Genomic DNA, 19,924 nt, shown 5'->3' with positions numbered 1-19,924 from the left:
GCTGTCTGTAAGAATCAGAAGGGTTACTCCTCCTCAAGAGACGTTCACATGCACCTGCTTCGGCACGGTTTCAAGCGAAGCTATAATTGTTGGACCAAGCATGGAGAAAGATGGGTTAGAATGGAAGAAGATGAAGAAGGGGATGATATCGATGACAACTATCATGATCATTTCGGTGATACTTTCATGGAGGATGATGCTGAAGGTGGGGAAGGGTTAGGTGAAGGTGAAGAAGAGGCACATGATGAGCCCGCTGATGATCTTGGTCGGACCATTGCTGATGCGCGGAGACGCTGCGAAACTGACAAGGATAGGGAGAATTTGGATCGCATGTTAGAGGATCACAAAAAGTCGTTGTATCCAGGATGCGATAATAGTCTGAAAAAGCTGGGCTGCACACTGGATTTGCTAAAATGGAAGGCACAGGAAGGTGTAGGTGACTCATCATTTGAAAATTTGCTGAAAATGTTGAAGAATATGTTTCCGAAGAATAACGAGTTGCCCGCCAGTACGTACGAAGCAAAGAAGGTTGTCTGCCCTCTAGGTTTAGAGGTTCTGAAGATACATGCATGCATTAACGACTGCATCCTCTACCGCGGTGAATACGAGAATTTGAATGAATGCCCTGTATGCACTGCATTGCGTTATAAGATCAGAGGCGATGACCCTGGTGACGATGTTGAGGGCGAGAAACCCAGGAAGAGGGTTCCCGCCAAGGTGATGTGGTATGCTCCTATAATACCACGGTTGAAACGTCTGTTCAGGAACAAAAAGCATGCCAAGTCGTTGCGATGGCACAAAGAGGACCGTAAGTCCGACGGGGAGTTGAGACACACCGCTGATGGAACGCAATGGAGAAAGATCGACAGAGTGTTCAAAGATTTTGCAGCTGACGCAAGGAACATAAGATTTGGTCTAAGTACTGATGGCATGAATCCTTTTGGCGAGCAGAGCTCCAGCCATAGCACCTGGCCCGTGACTCTATGCATCTACAACCTTCCTCCTTGGTTGTGCATGAAGCGGAAGTTCATTATGATGCCAGTGCTCATCCAAGGTCCAAAGCAACCCGGGAACGACATCGATGTGTACCTAAGGCCATTAGTTGATGAACTTTTACGGTTGTGGGCCAGACCTGGTGTACGTGTCTAGGATGAGCACAAAGGAGAGGAATTTGACCTACGAGCGTTGCTTTTTGTAACCATCAATGATTGGCCTGCTCTCAGTAACCTTTCGGGACAGACAAATAAGGGATACAATGCATGCACGCACTGCTTACATGAGACTGAAAGTGTACGTTTGGTTAATTGTAAGAAGAACGTGTACCTGGGTCATCGTCGATTTCTTCCCCAAAATCATAACGTAAGAAAGAAAGGCAAGCATTTCGATGGCAAGGCAGATCACCGGCCGAAGCCTGCGGAACGTACTGGTGCTGAGATATTTGATATGGTCAAGGATTTGAAAGTCATCTTTGGAAAGGGTCCTGGCGGACAATCAGTTCCGCGGGGATTTGACGGGCACGCACCCATGTGGAAGAAGAAATCTATATTTTGGGAGCTAGAATATTGGAAAGTCCTAGATGTCCGCTCTGCAATCGACGTGATGCATGTTACGAAGAATATTTGCGTGAACCTGCTAAGCTTCTTGGGCGTGTATGGGAAGACAAATGATACAAAGGAAGCACGGCAGGACCAGCAACTTTTGAAAGACCCAGATGACCGGCATCCGGAATGGTTTCAAGGTCGTGCCAGCTACGCTCTTACCAAAGAAGAGAAGGTCATTTTTTTGAATGCCTGAGCAGTATGAAGGTCCCGTTTGGCTTCTCGTCGAATATAAAGGGAATAATAAACATGGCAGAGAAAAAGTTCCAAAACTTGAAGTCTCACGACTGCCACGTGATTATGACGCAATTGCTTCCGATTGCTTTGAGGGGGCTCCTACCGGAAAATGTTCGAGTAGCCATTGTGAAGCTATGTGCATTCCTCAATGCAATCTCTCAGAAGGTAATCAATCCAGAAGATCTACCACGGTTACAGAACGATGTGGTCCAATGCCTTGTCAGTTTCGAGTTGGTGTTCCCACCATCCTTCTTCGATATTATGACGCACCTCCTGCTCCACCTAGTCGAAGAGATTTCCATTCTCGGTCCTGTATTTCTACACAATATGTTCCCCTTTGAGTGGTTCATGGGAGTATTAAAGAAATATGTTCGTAACTGTGCTAGGCCAGAAGGAAGCATCGTCAAGGGCTATGGAAATGAGGAGGTAATTGAGTTCTGTATTGACTATGTTCCTGACCTTAAGCCGATTGGTATTCCTCAATCGCGGCACGAGGGGAGACTAAGTGGAAAAGGCAAGATCGGAAGGAAATCAACGATATGTATGGACGGTCATTCTATGACTGAAGCACACCACACAGTTCTGCAAAATTCCAGCTTGGTGGCTCCGTTCTTCGAGCAACACAAGAATATTTTACGCTCGGACAACCCGGGGAAGCCTGAATCCTGGATTAGAAAGGCCCACATGGAGACTTTCGGCAGTTGGTTGCGAAAACATTTAATGAATGACAATGATGTTGGAGATCAGCTGTACATGTTGGCCAAGAAACCATCTTCGACTATAACGATTTTCCAAGGGTACGAGATAAATGGGAATACATTTTACACCATCGCCCAAGATAAAAAGAGCACCAACCAAAACAGTGGTGTCCGCTTTGATGCAGCAACCGAGAATGGGAAAAAGGTCACATATTATGGTTACATAGAGGAGGTATGGGAACTTGACTATGGACCCTCCTTTAAGGTCCCTTTGTTCCGGTGCAAATGGTTCAAGCTAACAGGAGGTGGGGTAAAGGTGGACGAGCAATACGGAATGACAATGGTGGATTTCAACAATCTTGGTTACCTTGACGAACCATTCGTCCTTGCCAAAGATGTCGCTCAGGTTTTTTATTTGAAGGACATGAGTAGCAAACCGAGGAAACGGAAAGATAAGAAAACGATCAGTACATCATGCGATGATCCAAAGCGCCACATTGTTCTTTCAGGGAAAAGAAACATCGTGGGAGTGGAGGACAAGACAGACATGTCAGAAGATTATAATATGTTTGGTGAAATTCCGCCCTTCAAAGTGAACACTGACCCAAGCATTAAGTTAAATGATGAGGATGCTCCATGGATACGGCACAATCGTAAGCAAGCAGGGACACAAGGGAAAAATTGATGTGTAATAATTTATTGTACCAAACTTTGTTGAATGGATCATGTGAATTAAAACGTACGATGGCGAATCCGGATGATTTGTATTTGGTCGATGAACTGAATGATGTATCAAACCTTTTGTCAAACCTTCAAGGGATCGATGAACTGAATTTTTTGATATATTATTTGTATTTTTAAGATTTTAAAATGAATTAGTTATATTTTTCTGATTTTTTTGATATATTATTTGTATTTTTAAGATTTTAAAATGAATTAGTTTTATTTTTCTGATTTTTTGATATATAATTGTATTTTTAAGATTTTAAAATGAATTAGTTTTATTTTTCTGATTTTTTTGATATATAATTGTATTTTTAAGATTTTAAAATGAATTAGTTTTATTTTTCTGATTTTTTGATATATTATTTGTATTTTTAAGATTTTAAAATGAATTAGTTATATTTTTCTGATTTTTTGATATATAATTGTATTTTTAAGATTTTAAAATGAATTAGTTTTATTTTTCTGATTTTTTTGATATATTATTTGTATTTTCAAGATTTTAAAATGAATTAGTTTTATTTTTCTGATTTTTTTGATATATTATTTGTATTTTCAAGATTTTAAAATGAATTAGTTTTATTTTTCTGATTTTTTTGATATATTATTTGTATTTTTAAGATTTTAAAATGAATTAGTTTTATTTTATATGAAAAAGGACCTTTAGTCGCGGTTCGTGACACGAACCGCGACTAAAGGCTCTTTCCGCGCGGGAACGAAAGCGGCGCGAAAGAACCTTTAGTCCCGGTTGGGGACACCAACCGTGACTAAAGGGTACCTTTAGTCGCGGTTGGTGTCCCCAACCGGGACTAAAGGGTACCTTTAGTCGCGGTTGGTGTCCCCAACCGGGACTAATGCTTTTCCTATATAAGTGTGGCACTTAGGATTTTTCCACATTCTCTCCCGACGCCAACGCCCCTGCGCTTCGACGCCGCCAGGCTGCTCCTCGTCGCTGTCGCCGTTGCCGCGCCCTGCCCCGTCGCCGCCCGCTCTTCCTCGCCGTCGCCAACGCCCGCCGCTGCCCCTGCCCCTGCCGCCGCCGCCGCCGCCTGCCTCCCGCCGCTGCCCCTGCCCCTGCCGCCGCCTGCCTCCCGCCGCCCGCCCGCCGCCGTCCTCCTGAAACAAAGAAAAGGAAGAACAAAAGGAAGAACAGGAAAAACAGAATAAGAAAAGGAAAAGGAAAAATAAGAAAAGGAAAAACAGAATAAGAAAAGGAAAAAGAAAATAAGAAAAGGAAAAACAGAATAAGAAAAGGAAAAAGAAAATAAGAAAAGGAAAAACAGAATAAGAAAAGGAAAAACAGAATAAGAAAAGGAAAAAGAAAATAAGAAAAGGAAAAAGAAAATAAGAAAAGGAAAAACAGAATAAGAAAAGGAAAAAGAAAAGGAAGAAGAAAAGGAAAAAGAAAATAAGAAAAGGAAAAAGAAAAGGAAGAAGAAAAGGAAAAACAAAATAAGAAAAGGAAGAAGAAAAGGAAGAAGAAAAGGAAGAAGAAAAGGAAAAAGAAAAGGAAGAAGAAAAGGAAGAAGAAAAGGAAGAAGAAAAGGGCAAAACAAAAACTTCTATGCAAATTAGTGCTCAATAATCTTATTTTTTAATTCCTCCTCCTCTATGTCCCCTTAATCTTATTTTTTAATTTCTTTATACTTAAAGAATTTTTACTACATGCAGGAGTGACATATGGCAGACGATAGAGCCGAGCCGCTTAGGGATCCGGAGGCTGAACGTTATTTAATGGGCATCATCAACAACGAGATTCCTTATGTGCCGGGCTCAGAATATGAGCAAGAAGAGGATGTAGTCTCTTCTTTTCTGAACCTTGATGGTGGAACAGACATTGTCGATGATCAAGAAGGTGAAGGAACGGACATTGTCGACGGAGGTCAACCGTCAACAAACGACGATCTCGAATTGCAAGTAGCAACCACCTCCGGCGAGGTATATATATACATTGAGCCTCTCGTGATACAAACTTACTGAAATGTGAATACATATGTATTAACGCGCGCGACTCTCTTTCTTTTTTTAGCCCTCGGCCGGATCGAGTACGACAAAGCGTGGCAAATCCAAGGCGATGAAAACAGGAGAAACATATGCCATTGAGTTTGTCAGTGAAACCGGCAAGCCCCTACAGCACACCTCAAAGTTTATCAACCAATGCGGAGTCGTTGTTAGAGACAACGTCCCGATCACCGTCCAGGAATGGAAGGAGCCAAAGAAGGCACGTCTTGGTTTCAGTTTTGTCGACAAGAGAACGAAAAAGGATTGCTGGAGAAAGCTTATGGAACATTTCATTCTACCTCCGGAATACAACAAAGTCGATGAATTCGGTAACGAGGTTCCGGGTGGACGTGAGAGGAGGAGGCTAGTTAAAGAGTTCGCTCTTCAGAAGATGGGCGAAGCATTCCGGAACTTCAAGAAAAATTTAACCCGTGACTATGTCAACAAGGGCAAGACTCCGGATTTCAATGGACAACATGAGAAACTGAAATATGATTGGCCAGAATTTGTGAGGCAAAAGCAATCGGACCATTTCAAGGAAATATCGAAAAAATAAGGATAATGCGAGTAAGAAAAAGTTCCATCATATTATGGGGCCAGGAGGATACCGCCTTTCGGAGCCTAAGTGGCAGAAGATGGAGGAGGACCTGAGGGTGCGAGGAATCCCTCTAGGTACAGAGGGATGGGACCCAAGGGCCAAAAGCTGGTGGTACGGGCATTGGGGATCGCTAGACCCGGAGACAGGGGTGTGTGTTCACCGGAAGAAAAAGTTTGCTCCCACCCAAGCCCTTATTGACGCAATGACCCAAGCTCAAGAGGGCTTGATCAAGTTCAACAGAGAGAAAGACGCACTGACAACAGCCCTCGGGAATGATGAACACGGAGGACGTGTACGAGGCAAAGGCCAAGTCCCGTGGAAAGTAGGGGTTTCCCAGGACAATGACCCGTACTGTTACAGAAGCCGTAAGAGAAAGACGGACCGGGATGCAGATCTTATGGCGAAGTTTGCATCGGAACTCCATGAGTTGAAGCAGACCGTGCATGAACTAGTAAAAGAAAAATCGGCTGCAGGGCCGCATGAAGATCATGAGGCGGATCGCGGAAGCCAGCAGCGGAGAAGCAGCGTGGCTTCCACGGATGCCCCGCCTGGTGCTAGTGCACCGATGATCGAGATTCGTGCACTGGAGCCTCACTACCCCGTGGATGATGTAAAGGAGATGAAAGAATGTGATCTGCATTATCCCGTGGGGAACGTTTCCACGAAGGTAGCTAGCGGCAGTGCTTTACCCTGTACACCTGGAGCACTCCACCACAACAACCCCATTGCATATGGCTATGCTCGTGTCACGGTGGAAGACATAGTCCAAGGGTTTGAGGACCTGGAGATTGACAAAGCTACACCCGAAGGGGAGAGAAGACTTGGAGATGTCAAGCGCCAGATCATTCTATGGAAAAATAAGTACATAGTGTTTCCAGGCGAGGCGCCAAGGCTAACAAGTCCACCCCCCTCCGATGCTGCTGCTGGTGGTGGTGGTGGCGGTGGTGGTGGTCGTGGTGGTTCACCTACACCTCCTTCACGCCATTCGACGCCGTCCCCCGATCCACAACCTCCGGCGGGTACAACGCCCCCCAATCCTCCTCCGGCGGGTATGACGCCCCCCAATCCACCTCCGGCGAAGAAGCAGAAGCAGGCGGACAGCAAGGAAACCCGCTCCTGGACTATTAACCCGGACCCTTATGTACCTAAGACCACAAGGGTACCGGAGCCATCACTGAAGCCTCTCCTCCCAAGGCCTTGGGAACTTAGTGAAGGTGAAACCAAATTGGCCGCGTCTGCTCATTATGAGAAATGGAAGGCGGATATGAAGGCGATAAAAGAGCCTGAGCCCAAGCAAGTATTCACTGAGAAGCAAAAGAAGTGGGCTAAGGATTTTTTGACATCACCGTCCCAAGCCGAGCTGAATATGCCTGACGACTATGGACATGAACTTCGTAGGCAAGCAAAAATATTGAAGGAGGAGAAAGAAGAAAGTAAAAAAAGCGGGAAACAAGTTGACCAGCTCGGGATGCAGAATAAACAATCGATCCCCCCGCTCATAGTGAAAGCCGGTCCGGAAGAGGACCCCCAGATCATAGCAGCTGCGGCAACACTTGGATTGACTGTAGCGAGTGCCATGAAACAAGCGTCCGAGATGGGTTTGACTCTTCATGCCTTCTTAGGCCTTGAGGATGCGCCAGTATGTGAGATAGCATTACAATATGTGCGGAATGGGCCTCTCGTCGAGCCTGCGCGGGAAAAGAGTCTACCACCACAAATGCGAAATCTGCTACGTTGGTACAAGCAATTCATAACATGGGCCAACAAAGAATATGTTTATGCGGATGTTACAGAGGAGCATCACACCAAACGGTACTCTCTACAAGTTCATATGAGTGAATTGTTCCAGCTGTTCAATCTGCGCGAGCTCGACAAATCTATCATGAGTTGCTACGTTCTGTAAGTGATTTATTTCTACCTCATCTCGTTCTTCATTGCCTGCACTATATATATATATATATATATATATATATATATATATATATATATATATTGTCCTAACTATATTGTTGCGTACGCTATTATGCAGATTGAAGATTTGGGAATGCAAAATAAGAAACATCCATGATGTTGGGTCCATTGACCCACATATCGTTAATGGACATGTGTTACAATATCACCCCGAAGACGTGGAGAAAGACTTGTACAAGTTTCTTAGAAAGCATCAACTCAAAAGTCATATTCTATTTCCTTACCATTTTGGGTGAGTGTTTCTCTCTTGTGCCCATTCTCTTTTGTTTACTCCATGCATGGTATGTCTAATCGATGAGTTATGCATGACTGTGCATGTAACGTGTCCGCAGGTTCCACTGGATTCTGCTAAATATTGAACTTCACACCTCCAGAGTTCTAATCATGGACTCTACGGATTCGGATCCAAAGCGTTGGGCCGACATGAGAAAAATGCTGCAAAAGTAATTATTTTCAATCATTTGAGCTCTATATCGATCGGTCTCTTTCGTTCATTTCCTAATATCAAGTAACTAATAACTCCCTTGTTCATTTAATTTTCTTTGCCCTGTAGGGTTTGGAGACGGTTCTCAGAAGAAATTGTCGGTGAATTCAAACATGAGCTAGATTTTAGAAGGTTAGTTAATGTGGATAAGCAGCCACCGGGGACCAATCTATGTGGATACTATGTTTGTGAGAACATCCGGAGACAAACCTCTGAGCGAAAGGCATCGGATAGCGTGCGGAAGGCGACGGATAACTTGCGGAGGAGGCTTAGTCCAGAAGCTCGCTTCCGACCAATTCAAGATGAATTAGCAGGATTTTTCATGAGGGAAGTCATCAATCCTAAAGGAGAACACTATACCGAGGACGAAGACATTTATATGCATACCCGAGATTGAAACTTGTTCGAAGTTGTATATGGTCATCCATCCTAATTGTGTATGGAAACTTGTTCGAAGTTGTATATGGTCACCCGAGATTGAATATATATTATATATTCCTCTTGAATTTTTCTTGTTTGAAATTTCATATGCATGTATATAGTAGCGTAGAATATGTGTACTGAAACTTCATCAAAATTAAAACAAAACACAAAATAAAATATAAAAGAAATAAAACACTACAAATTAAAAAGAAACCAGGTTTAGGGGGGCTAAAACCCTAAACCTGCGGAGGAGGCCTTTAGTCCCGGTTAGCCACGAGAACCGGGACTAAAGGTCCTCCGCCCCGACGGACCCCTGGCGCCCACATGGACGGGCCTTTAGTCCCAGTTAGCCACGAGAACCGGGACTAAAGTTCCTCCGCCCCGACGGACCCCTGGCGCCCACGTGGACGGGCCTTTAGTCGCGGTTCGTAAGAGGCGCGACTAAAGGGGGGGGGGTCTTTAGTCGCGCATATTTAGTCCCGGTTGCACAGCCGGGACTAAAGGCCTTTGCGAACCGGGACTAAAGGCCCATTTTCTACCAGTGCATACAGATGTTTGGGCCACACACATGCTGTGGTTGTCTTCGGGGACTAGCTACTTGCGTGATTATTGGCGAGCTAGCCCATCTTCGGGGTCGCATGGACGGCCATCACTTTGACCAACAATAAGAGAGAGGTTGTACGACCAAGGTGGATTATTCTTGCTCTGTTTTACGATCCATCTTGGTGAGATATGCCTCTCTGGCCCGCCGACTGAAAGTGTGTGTGTGTGGGGGGGGGGGGGTTGCTACTTCGCACTTTGGTAGGTGAACCTCGGTTGGGGGGGGCATTGCATTCATAGCTTAGGATTCCCTTCGTGGCGACACGAGGGGGCTGCTAGCTACTTCACACTTTGCTAGGTGAACCTCGGTTGGGGGGGGGCATGCATTCATAGCTTAGGATTCCCTTCGTACCGACACGAGGGAGGGGGGCTGCTAGCTACTTCGCACTTTGCTAGGTGAACCTCGGTTGGGGGGCATGCATTCATAGGTTAGGATTCCCTTCGTGCCGACACGAGGGAGGGGGGCTGCTAGCTACTTCGCACTTTGCTAGGTGAACATCGGTTGGGGGGGCATGCATTCATAGCTTAGGATTCCCTTTGTGCCGACACAAGGGAGGGGGCTGCTAGCTACTTCGCACTTTGCTAGGGTGAACCTCGGTTGGGGGGGGGCATGCATTCATTGCTTAGGATTCCATTCGTGCCGACACGAGGGAGGGGGGGCTGCTAGCTACTTCGCGCTTTGCTAGGTGAACCTGGCTTGGTGGGGCGCAAGCATTCATAGCTTAGGATTCCCTTCGTGCCAACACGAGGGAGGAGGGGGGCTGCTAGCTACTTTGCACTTTGCTAGGTGAACCTCGGTTGGGGGCATGCATTCATAGCTTAGGATTCCCTTCGTGCCGACACGAGGGAGGAGGGGGGCTGCTAGCTACTTCGCACTTTGCTAGGTGAACCTCGGTTGGGGGGAGGGGGCATGCATTCATAGCTTAGGATTCTCTTCGTGCTGACACGAGGGGGGTGGGGGCAAGCAATACCGTGCGCTTGCGAGAGAGGTGCCACATCGAAGTTGCATTTGGTATTTGAGAATCAAACCACCCTTTTCATACATAAATTTGGTCCACATGCAAGTGTGTTCGTGTTCTGACCCTCTCCCGCATCATTTTTCGCCAAATTTATGAACATTAGACAAGTAGGATGACGCAACAGACACGGTTCACTCAAACTAACTGTGTGCCACGCCGGTGCCCCTGTCGCGCACACATCCGCACAGTACATTAGGCTCCACGAGGCTCCCCCTCTCAAAAATATCTGCCCGCCTCGAGGGTTTTTCTGTTTCATAACACACGGTTGTTATCTCCGGACCGTCTGCGACGTTTCTTGTTTCCAATCCCGCCTGCATCCCTAGAAAATATCTACCCGCCTCGAGGGTTTTTTTGTTTCATAACACACGGTTGTTATCTTCGGACCGTGTGCGATGTTTCTTGTTCCTAATCCCGCCTGCATCCCTAGAAAATATCTGCCCACCTCAAGGGTTTTTCTGTTTCATAACACACGGTTGTTATCTCCGAACCGTGTGCGATGCACTATCATCAAAATTTTCAATAGCCCCGGCGTTTCACTCCCGCGTTTGACTCCCGCGTAGTAAAATTTTCAGTACCCGCGTCATTTCCTCAAACACCCCCTGCCCCCCTCCACACACACACACACACACACACACACACACACACACACACACACACACACCAAAACCTCCTCGGGCGTGCGTGCGCGCACACACACACCCCCTCCCTCACTCGAAACCCTAGCAAGGTCCCCGCCGCCGCCGCCGCAAGGCCTCCATTTTCAATATCTGCCGGTTCACCCGTGCAGCTTACCCACCGATCTCCATACCCAGGCCGCCCTGAGTTTCCTAGATGACGCCTGCCAAATGCCCCCTTTCCCACAGATCCCCATCCCCCACTCCAGAGCGTCGCATCCTAAGTCCAGCTACACTTCCCGTGGAGCTAGAGGAGCGACTGTCCCAAAAGAGGTGCATAGCGGTCTCTTCGCCCGACGTCGCCGAGGAAGCTGACGACCATTACTAGTGGCAGGCACTCAAGCAGTGGGCTAGAGTATGCGGGCATGTCTCGGCCGCCGGCTATGACATCGAGGTTATCGACAGCGATGGCCTGAGGTGGGTCATATCACAGGTTAACTGCCCCACCCCAACCCCTCGGGTTCAACCACCATCGATCTCATCCATGGCCCCGCCGCTGATCTCCTCTGCCTCGCTGTCAACAATTTGCCATTCTACATTGCCATCGAGCCCCTTTATAAATTTCTGAAGGACACATTCTGCATCGCTGGCTTGGGAGCCACAACTTCCAAGTCAGACCTCATCGATGGCGACCACGAGGAGGGCACCCTCTCCGGCTCTTCCAAGGGGAAAGAGCCCATCTGCTCTTCCAAGGGGAAAGCGCCCGTTTGCGACATCAGGGAGGGCACCCTACAGCCGTGCTCTTCCAAGGGGAAGGAGCCCATCTGCGACAACATGGAGTGCATCCAGGGTCCGTGCTGTTCCCACGGGAACGAGCCCATCTGTTACAAGTGAGGAAACCCATGATTTGTTTTGCCGTGCCTCTTCACAGGGGAAACCCATGATTTGTTTTGTCGAGTCCCTTTTGTAGTGTAGTGAGAATATGTCCAGTTTTAATTGCTATATCTGGTTGTTTGCAGTATGCCTAGTTTATTTCAGTTGTTCACAATGTGATGCTCTATATGTGCAATTATTTACTATGCAGTACATTTCATCAATCCAGTTTTAAACATACCAATAGGAATGCATATATTTGCTTGCTGTTAAGCCTGTTATAGCTAGCATATGCCTCTTTTAAAGTTTTTTTATTGTTTGGTTGTTTGTAGTTAGCATATGTCCAGTTTCAAATGCTATCTTTGGTTGTTCGTAGTATGCCTTGTTTATTCCAGGTATTCACAACGTGATGTTCTATATGTGCAAGTATGAACTGTGCAGTTCAATTTCATCAGTACCAGTTTCAACAATACCACTATGAATGACTACATTTGGTTGCTGCATCTTGTAGTTAACACGCCTTTCCATTTTTATTTAACAATAACCAGTGTACTTAGACCGGCACAATACCAGTTTGAATGACTATGTTTGCTTGTTGTTAAATGTTAGGCCTGTTGTAGTTAGCACACCTTTCCACTTGTTTTGCTTTACTAGCGTGCTTAAACCTGCACACTGAAGCTATCTTTTGGAGATTATTTTGTCTGCCATGGATAATTTTGGTTGATGTTTAGCCTGTTCTGCTTAACATGCTTCTCGATGTACCTACACAGGACAATTTTGAGAACGACTGCTGTTTTCCATCGAGGTTAGTTTCATCCCATGGCTTATATCTGCTCACTGTTCAGGATATTGGTAGCTGGTACCATATAGGCCGGCAGCTAATAAGGGGCTAATCGGTGAATCGGACTTTTAACTGAATATATCTGCAACCCATTTATCATGAGGTTAACTAGTGCCATATGTAATATATCGGAGGCTACATAGCAACATGCACTGTACTTAATGTCTAACTATGCAATCCTAGGCTACCTAGCAACAAGGAAGAGTGTTATATTAATGTTCTAATGATGTCTAGATATACGTAAAAGAGCAGCAGCAACAACAACAACAACAACAACAACAACACAACCCTGTTTGGATACTCAACTTAGCTACATGTTAGAGTTAGTTTCTAGCTCATGACTAACCCTTAACTAACTCCATCCAAAGAGTTGTTTGGATGGCAGGGTTAGATGGACAATAAATGCACTAGGAGAACTAACTCCAATTAGCACCTCTTGGGTTGGATATTTTTTTTGGGTGGGTTATAGATGCAACTAGCTCAAACTAGCCCTCATGTTTAGATATACTTTTGGGCTATTTGAGCCTGAACTAGCTCAAACTAACTGTAACCCATGGATACAGCAGAAGTTAATCAACCGATAATTTGTAAGAATGCACTGAACTCCTTCCGGCCCATAATATAAGAAGTTAATTCATCTAATATGTGAGTATATTGGATGTTATAAGATACTCCCTCCGTTCCTAAATATTTGTCTTTTTGGAGATTTCAAATGGACTACCACATACGGATGTATATAGACATATTATAAAAGAGTGTTGTACTACATCATTTTGCAATTGCTGTTTAGCTTCTAATATTAACTTGGTGCTTTTAGGTACATATGTCATTGGTAAAGATCCGTGCTTCGACCCTTTCTGTGTATGGGGCAATGACATATCGATGAACCATCATCAAGTGAGGAAGCTGATAAAGATTGTTAGTAAAATGGGTCCAAAGATGGCAATTAAACTATTTGTTTACACTTTATCCAGGACAACAGCGAACTGCAGGATGGTAAGTAAGAACTCTGCAGCCTTCTTTTTACTGCCCATAATGAGTTGTGTTAGATGACAATGTCTGAATCTTTTTCCTTTGTAGTGGTTGCCAAAATAGTTTACTCAAGATTACCTCTCAAACTACATGATTGGTGGGCACGCAAATGTTAAAGTATTTCTACTAGAACATGATGATTATCTAGATGTTTTCATGAAGACTGTGAAGGATGGGCAGTCGGCCATCACAAGGGGTTGGACTAGAATCGTGCGTGCCTTCTGCATGGAGGAGGGCACAATATGGGCATTCCGCTTCACCTTGTTCAGCAACCAGAATATATTTCGCCTCTTTCTTTACCGTCTTTAATAGTACAAGTATACAACTATGGTTCATCATTCTTATTTGGTTCTTATGTAATTCTTGAACATATGTACCTATGAATGGAATATTGCATTGGTTGTTTGAACCTGATGGATATGAATAAAGTTGTAGCATACATTGAAATTCAAATTCAAATCCGATACAATTTGAAATAGAGCAATTAAATTACGGTAAAATTAGCTCTCTAGGTTGTTACGGCACACACGGTTGGTAAAACACAAACGTTTGCGATCTACACCATAATCCGAGATGGTTCATAGAGAGGAAACGTGTGCAAGCATGCGCACAGTTGCCGTTTGCAAAGCGTGTGCGATGTCAGATAATATCACAAACGGTGCGGGCAAACTAAACGTTTGTGTTAGTTGCCTTATCGTACATGATTTGCAGTCATGAACTGTTTCTGATGAAGTAGGCATCATAAACGTTGCACCATAGAATAGCATGTGCGATAGTTGTCATGTACGATGATGTTAAGACGGTCCGACGTTTCGTAATCCTGTCCGGCACTCGTATGACGATTAGCTAACCTTCTTAATAGTGAACCATTTGTGATGGGCCACGCATCATACACGTTCTATATTTGTGAAGCATTTGTGATGGGCCGCGCAGTGTAAACGTAGCACCACAGAATACCGACTGCAATGGCAATGCGAGCAGAAACGAGTAGGAGTACTGTAGGGTCCCTATCCCTGACGGTTTCTAGGTCGTGTGGGAAGGACCCCCCTAACGCCGTCACTCACTAGGCGACGGTTCCAAATGCCGTCACGGAAAGGGGTTAAAAACCGTTTGTATAGGACCGTCGCGTACTAGTGAGAGGAGTGTACAAATAACACTCATCAGGCACGAATTAGAGTGAAGTGGTCAAGCCTCCGCCGATGTGGTGGAGGGGTATAAACAGATCCCGTCAAAAGAGTCATTTGAGTTGTCAATTTAAGTGTCTGAACGTCCGGGTGGCCATCCGGATCTGGGGAAAGCCCAGATGTTCAGATAGGAACTTGGATGATCCAACCAGGTCTGTTGCACCATAGCCAAGGGAATATACCCGGATAGAGAAGTGTTCTGGATAAGCATCTGGGTGAGTTGTCTAGGCAAAGCCTAGATGATCCGGGAGGATACCCAGCTGTTCCGGCCAAGGTAAAAAACTTCTGTTAAGTGTATTTTGCAACCCAGATGATTTGGGACGGAGTTTGAATGATACAAGGATACCCAGATGTGTGCTCTCTAGATAGCCATCCAGGTTGTTTGTCTCGGAAATGACCAAACGATCCGGGCTAGAGCCTGGATGATCCATCTCTACCAAAACCTGATGGTGTCTACGGGTGCCTAGCCAGACTTCCAGGAAGCTGTCCGGATGATCCGGGAAAAGCTCTGACAATCTAGAAAAAGACTCAGATGATCCAACTGTTGACATTGGAATGGCATATATTGGCGGTAGGATCTAGCTAAGACATTTTGGTACGTGCATGTATAGTGATTTTTAGATGAAATATTTGACTTAAGAAACTCTTCAACAAATTTCTTTGATCCCCTCTTAATAGTGTGGGATCTCGATAACTCAAGATTAACTGAAAAGACTATGCTTCTTTTCCTTATTTTCACCATGCTTGACTCATACAGACTTTGGTGGGTACTTGATCCCTACACAATGATGCCAAAAGGATTAATAACATGTGTATACACTTAGAAAATGTAATTAGTCCCCTATAGGTATATTGTCATCAACATCAAAACATGATTAAGGGCATGATTGCACTTTCAACCTCCCCTTTTTGGGAGTTCATGACAACATACATATATCTCTCATTAGGATGAGATATATTAGGTTAGGAGAGCATAAATGTTGTATGACTTAGATTAGCTCCCCCTAGACATGTTCATGAATGATCATGACGTAAAACAAGATGCACATGGTGAGGGAACTCCCCCAAAATCATACAATCATTTATAAACATTTGATCAGTTGGTAAAGATTTTGACAAGCATATCAATTGCATAAGGTTCTGTGGAGTTGAACCAAATAATACTAGAGGAGATAAATACTTAACAAGAGATACAAGGATTGCAATATGATAAGCATAAACTCACCAATCGTAGATAAATGTAGTTCAACAAATAGAGTTCTACAATAAGTTCACGCACAACCGACATAGTATGTAAATGATGTACACTAAAAATAGATGGTTCTCACACATAAATAGCCATCCAAATAGAACCGAGCATGAGACTACAAGCACACTCCTAATAATATATTAGTCCCCCCCTTGGCACCAAGTATCAAAAAGGTCAGTCTCATCATCGTCATCATTGCAACGATGGTCATCACCAAGTACGGCATCCGACCATGATGGTACAAATTGGCACAACTTGTATGGTCGTGGCCCTAAATGGGACAGCCACTAATTTTGACCGCGCCGGCCTTTTTAACCTAAATGGGCAACTGTTGGGCCATGCCAGGTGTCAACATATCATAGGCACCTCCTGTCCATTGGACGGTTGACATCTATCTAACGCGGAGCTAACACGTGGTTCCTTCGGCCAATGAGAATTTAACACGTGGAAAATCACCATTGGTCGTGGCTGTTAATGGGTTATTAGATCCATGACCGGACCGATAGCTTAACGGCGACCCATTCACTACTAGGAAAAGGGCTGCTAGTGGCGCACCTGTTTTTGCTACTAATGGCGCACTACAGGTGCGCCACTAGCACCACGCCATTAGATTTTTTTCTAATGGCGCACCTGTGGTGCGCCATTAGTATAGCCCACGGTGCGCCATTAGTATCTGGTATACTAATGGCGCACCACATAGAAGTGCGCCATTAGTAACAATTTTTTTTTTAAAATTTCGTTTTTTCTTAATCTCAGGTCACTATTTCACATATGAGATATCCAACACACATATATATATACATACAACAAGCATCCATATAACAATCATAACCAACACACAAGTTTCATCATATATACATACATAGCCAACACATAGTTCCATCGTTACATATTACAAAAGTTTCACATTGTTCATCCAACACCCTTATCCATCAATTCACAAAAGTTTCACATTGATACGAAATAAAAACACAAATGGAAAAGAAGCACTCCATCCATGCAAGCTTCCGTGAATTAAATCAAATCTGCAAAATGATAAAAAAGAAGTTAGAAGAAGAAGAAGAAGAAGAAGAAGAGAAGAAGAAGAAGACTAGAAGAATACTAGAAGAAGAATAAGAAGAATAAGAAGAAGACTATAAGCTTATTATGTATACTTGATCATTTTGTGCTAACTTAGGTAAAATGAAGCTAACATATGTCATTTTGGAAAAGAAGAAGAATAAGAAGAAGACTATAAGCTTATTATGTAAACTTGATCATTTTGTGCTAACATAAGTAATTTTGGAGCTAACCTATAGGAAACTAAGCATATTAGAGATAACATAGGTAACTAAGTATATATATATATATATATATATATATATATATATATATCATTTTGGAGATCTGACATACCTGACATAGTTCAGTTCTCATTGTTCTTCTCCTTCTCCTTCCTCAGCCTGATGCGCCAAGAGCGGCGATGCGGTGGAGGCAGCTGTGGGATGTAGTCTTCTACCACAATTGGCGTGGTCATGTCGCCCAGCTGTGGGATCGCCGGCGCCACCACCGGTGCGTGGTCATTGTCAGGCACCACCACCATCGCGAGGCCACCTTCAGGCAAGACGGGCACGACCATCGCTAGGTCATCCTCAGCCACCACCATCTCTTGCCCATGGTCAGCCACCACCATCTCTTGCCCATGGTCAGCCACCACCATCTCTTGCCCTTGGTCCGCCACCACCAGCGCTAGGTCATCCTCAGCCTGATGCCCATCGTCATCCTGCAGCTCCTCATCCCCACTCTCCTCCTCTTCTCCCCCACTCCAGTCTGGAGCATCCTTCTTGTTGTCTTTGCTGCTACCAGAATCGCTGCTGCTTTCGCTAAAGCCAGAATCGCTGTTGCTTTTGCTACAGCCATAATCGCTGCTGCTTTGGCTGTAGCCAGTGTCGCTGCTGCTGCTCCCATTGCCTGTCCAAATGCAACAATGACCGTTAACAATCAATGTGAGACAAAGCCAAATGTAGAGGAATAAGAAGAGGCAGAACGCACTGGCATCTTCGTCGTCAGCGTAGCGCATGCGACACATAGTCGTGTTGAAAACCTTCACGATGAGCATTGTGGCGTCATCGTCGTACCTAAAGAGAAGAAAGTACCCGGTCCGCAGGTCGTAGGCACTGTAGAACTTCTCCCAGCCACGGCACAGGTACATGTAGCCCTCCTCGATCACCAACTCCACGTCCCACAGCCTGCGAACCCCGCTGCCGGCCTGTCGGAGCTTCACATTATCTGGCGGATCTTCACCCAGCATGTTCATAAAAGTGTCAGGCAGCCTCTGCAATTTGGGACAAGGAGTGATGTAGCAAACAACAGAGTTATCATAATGAGATGGGTGAAGGGGAGATCTCTCGTTTTATATACCTGCCTCGTGGCTGATACTGAAGTCCCAAGTATGATACTGAAGAACTCGAAAGCATCCAACTCGTACTCCGGTGAGGCAGAGCGGCGGTGGCTGCTTCCCCCCATCTCTGATAAGCAGCAGAAGAGACCAATTAGTACCCTTACAACATTATCATACAACATTATAGTAGCATAAATGCATTTTCGGTACGAAAATACATCACAGGCCACTATGTTATTTAATATCATTCTTCTCGAAGACTAATGATTGTTACATCCTACTAAAATGATGTTCTGTCCTCGGAGATGTCTTGTTGCTTATGAGGAAGCAGCAAATAAACACTTGAAAAAAGCTCTCGTCCTCGAAGATGCAATATCTGATTTACCCAAGGTTGGCCCTGACAATTTCCTCCCCATGTTCAATTAATTCTGGAGTGCTGCTTGAGCCTTTTTTTATGTCTGTATGAATTATATTGCTTTCTACAGGTTCAGAACCATCAGCCTAATGATGTCATGGAGTATGGCAGTGACGCCAAAACAGAGTTCCAACGCTATATCCGGCTCAGCAGTAAAGGTGTGACCTATTGAATGTGCAAGCTTAATGTCAGCAACTAGTTTCTTTATAATGATTTTTTTCTCTGTTATGCCTTCTGTCTTTGCATATGCAGAGTTATGTTTTTTTTATTTCAATCATGTGGGTGGGTTTAATGATGTCAAAACCTTGCCGTAGTTTCCACTGTTTTAATGTTTTGTATGATTTCTTGGTTATATTACCGTTCTGAGTTGTGTTGTTCTGTTATTTTATTTGAAGACATGAAGGGTTACTTATTTGAAGATGCTACTCCTAAGAAAGGTCAACTTTTCGATCATCAGCCTCTACAATTAAACAATGATGCATTCTTCATTTTCCTTTCCATCTTCTTCTTCTCCACCTCTCTTCTTTTCTTGTTCTCCTTTTTCTTTCTTCTCCTTCCTCCTCCTCTCTTCTCCTTCTTCCTTTCTTGTTCTGTTTTTCAAGTTTCTTCTTATTCTTCTTCCTTTTTTTTCCTTTTTCCTCTTCTTCTACTTCTTCTTCTTTTTTTCAACTTTCTTCTTCTTCTTCTTCTTCTTCTAATTATCTAAACCTAAATCTAGCACTAACCTAAACCAACCACTAACCTAAACCTATCAATAACCTAATTAAACCTAAACAGCAAAGAAAAACAGTAGAAAAAAACAAAAAAATGCTCACCTTGGCTCCGGGGGCAGGGGTGGTGGTGGACGGCCGTGGTTAGGGCAGCGGCGGCGGGCCTGGCTCCGGGGGGGGCGCGAGGCGGACGCAGGGGGCCCGCGGCGAGCCTGGCTCCGGGGGCGGCGCGGGCGCAGGGGCCGACGGGCAGGTGGTGGGGGCGGCGGGGCAC

The 19,924-nt window shown here is 44.7% G+C and overlaps 1 long non-coding RNA gene across 1 annotated transcript; it reads left to right on the top strand.

The window, feature by feature from the left end:
* Positions 1–18,828: 18,828 nt before the first annotated feature.
* LOC141022757 (uncharacterized) lies at positions 18,829–19,243 on the top strand. Its single transcript, XR_012183804.1, has 2 exons — positions 18,829–18,915; positions 19,011–19,243. It is a non-coding gene; the product is annotated as an uncharacterized lncRNA (long non-coding RNA).
* The last annotated feature ends 681 nt before the right edge of the window (positions 19,244–19,924 follow it).

The sequence above is a fragment of the Aegilops tauschii genome, chromosome 5 (assembly GCF_002575655.3).
Source record: "Aegilops tauschii subsp. strangulata cultivar AL8/78 chromosome 5, Aet v6.0, whole genome shotgun sequence".
Taxonomy (NCBI): Eukaryota; Viridiplantae; Streptophyta; class Magnoliopsida; order Poales; family Poaceae; genus Aegilops; species Aegilops tauschii.
The sequence above is the reverse complement of the archived record's forward strand: the minus strand, read 5'-3'. Positions and strand labels throughout refer to the sequence as shown.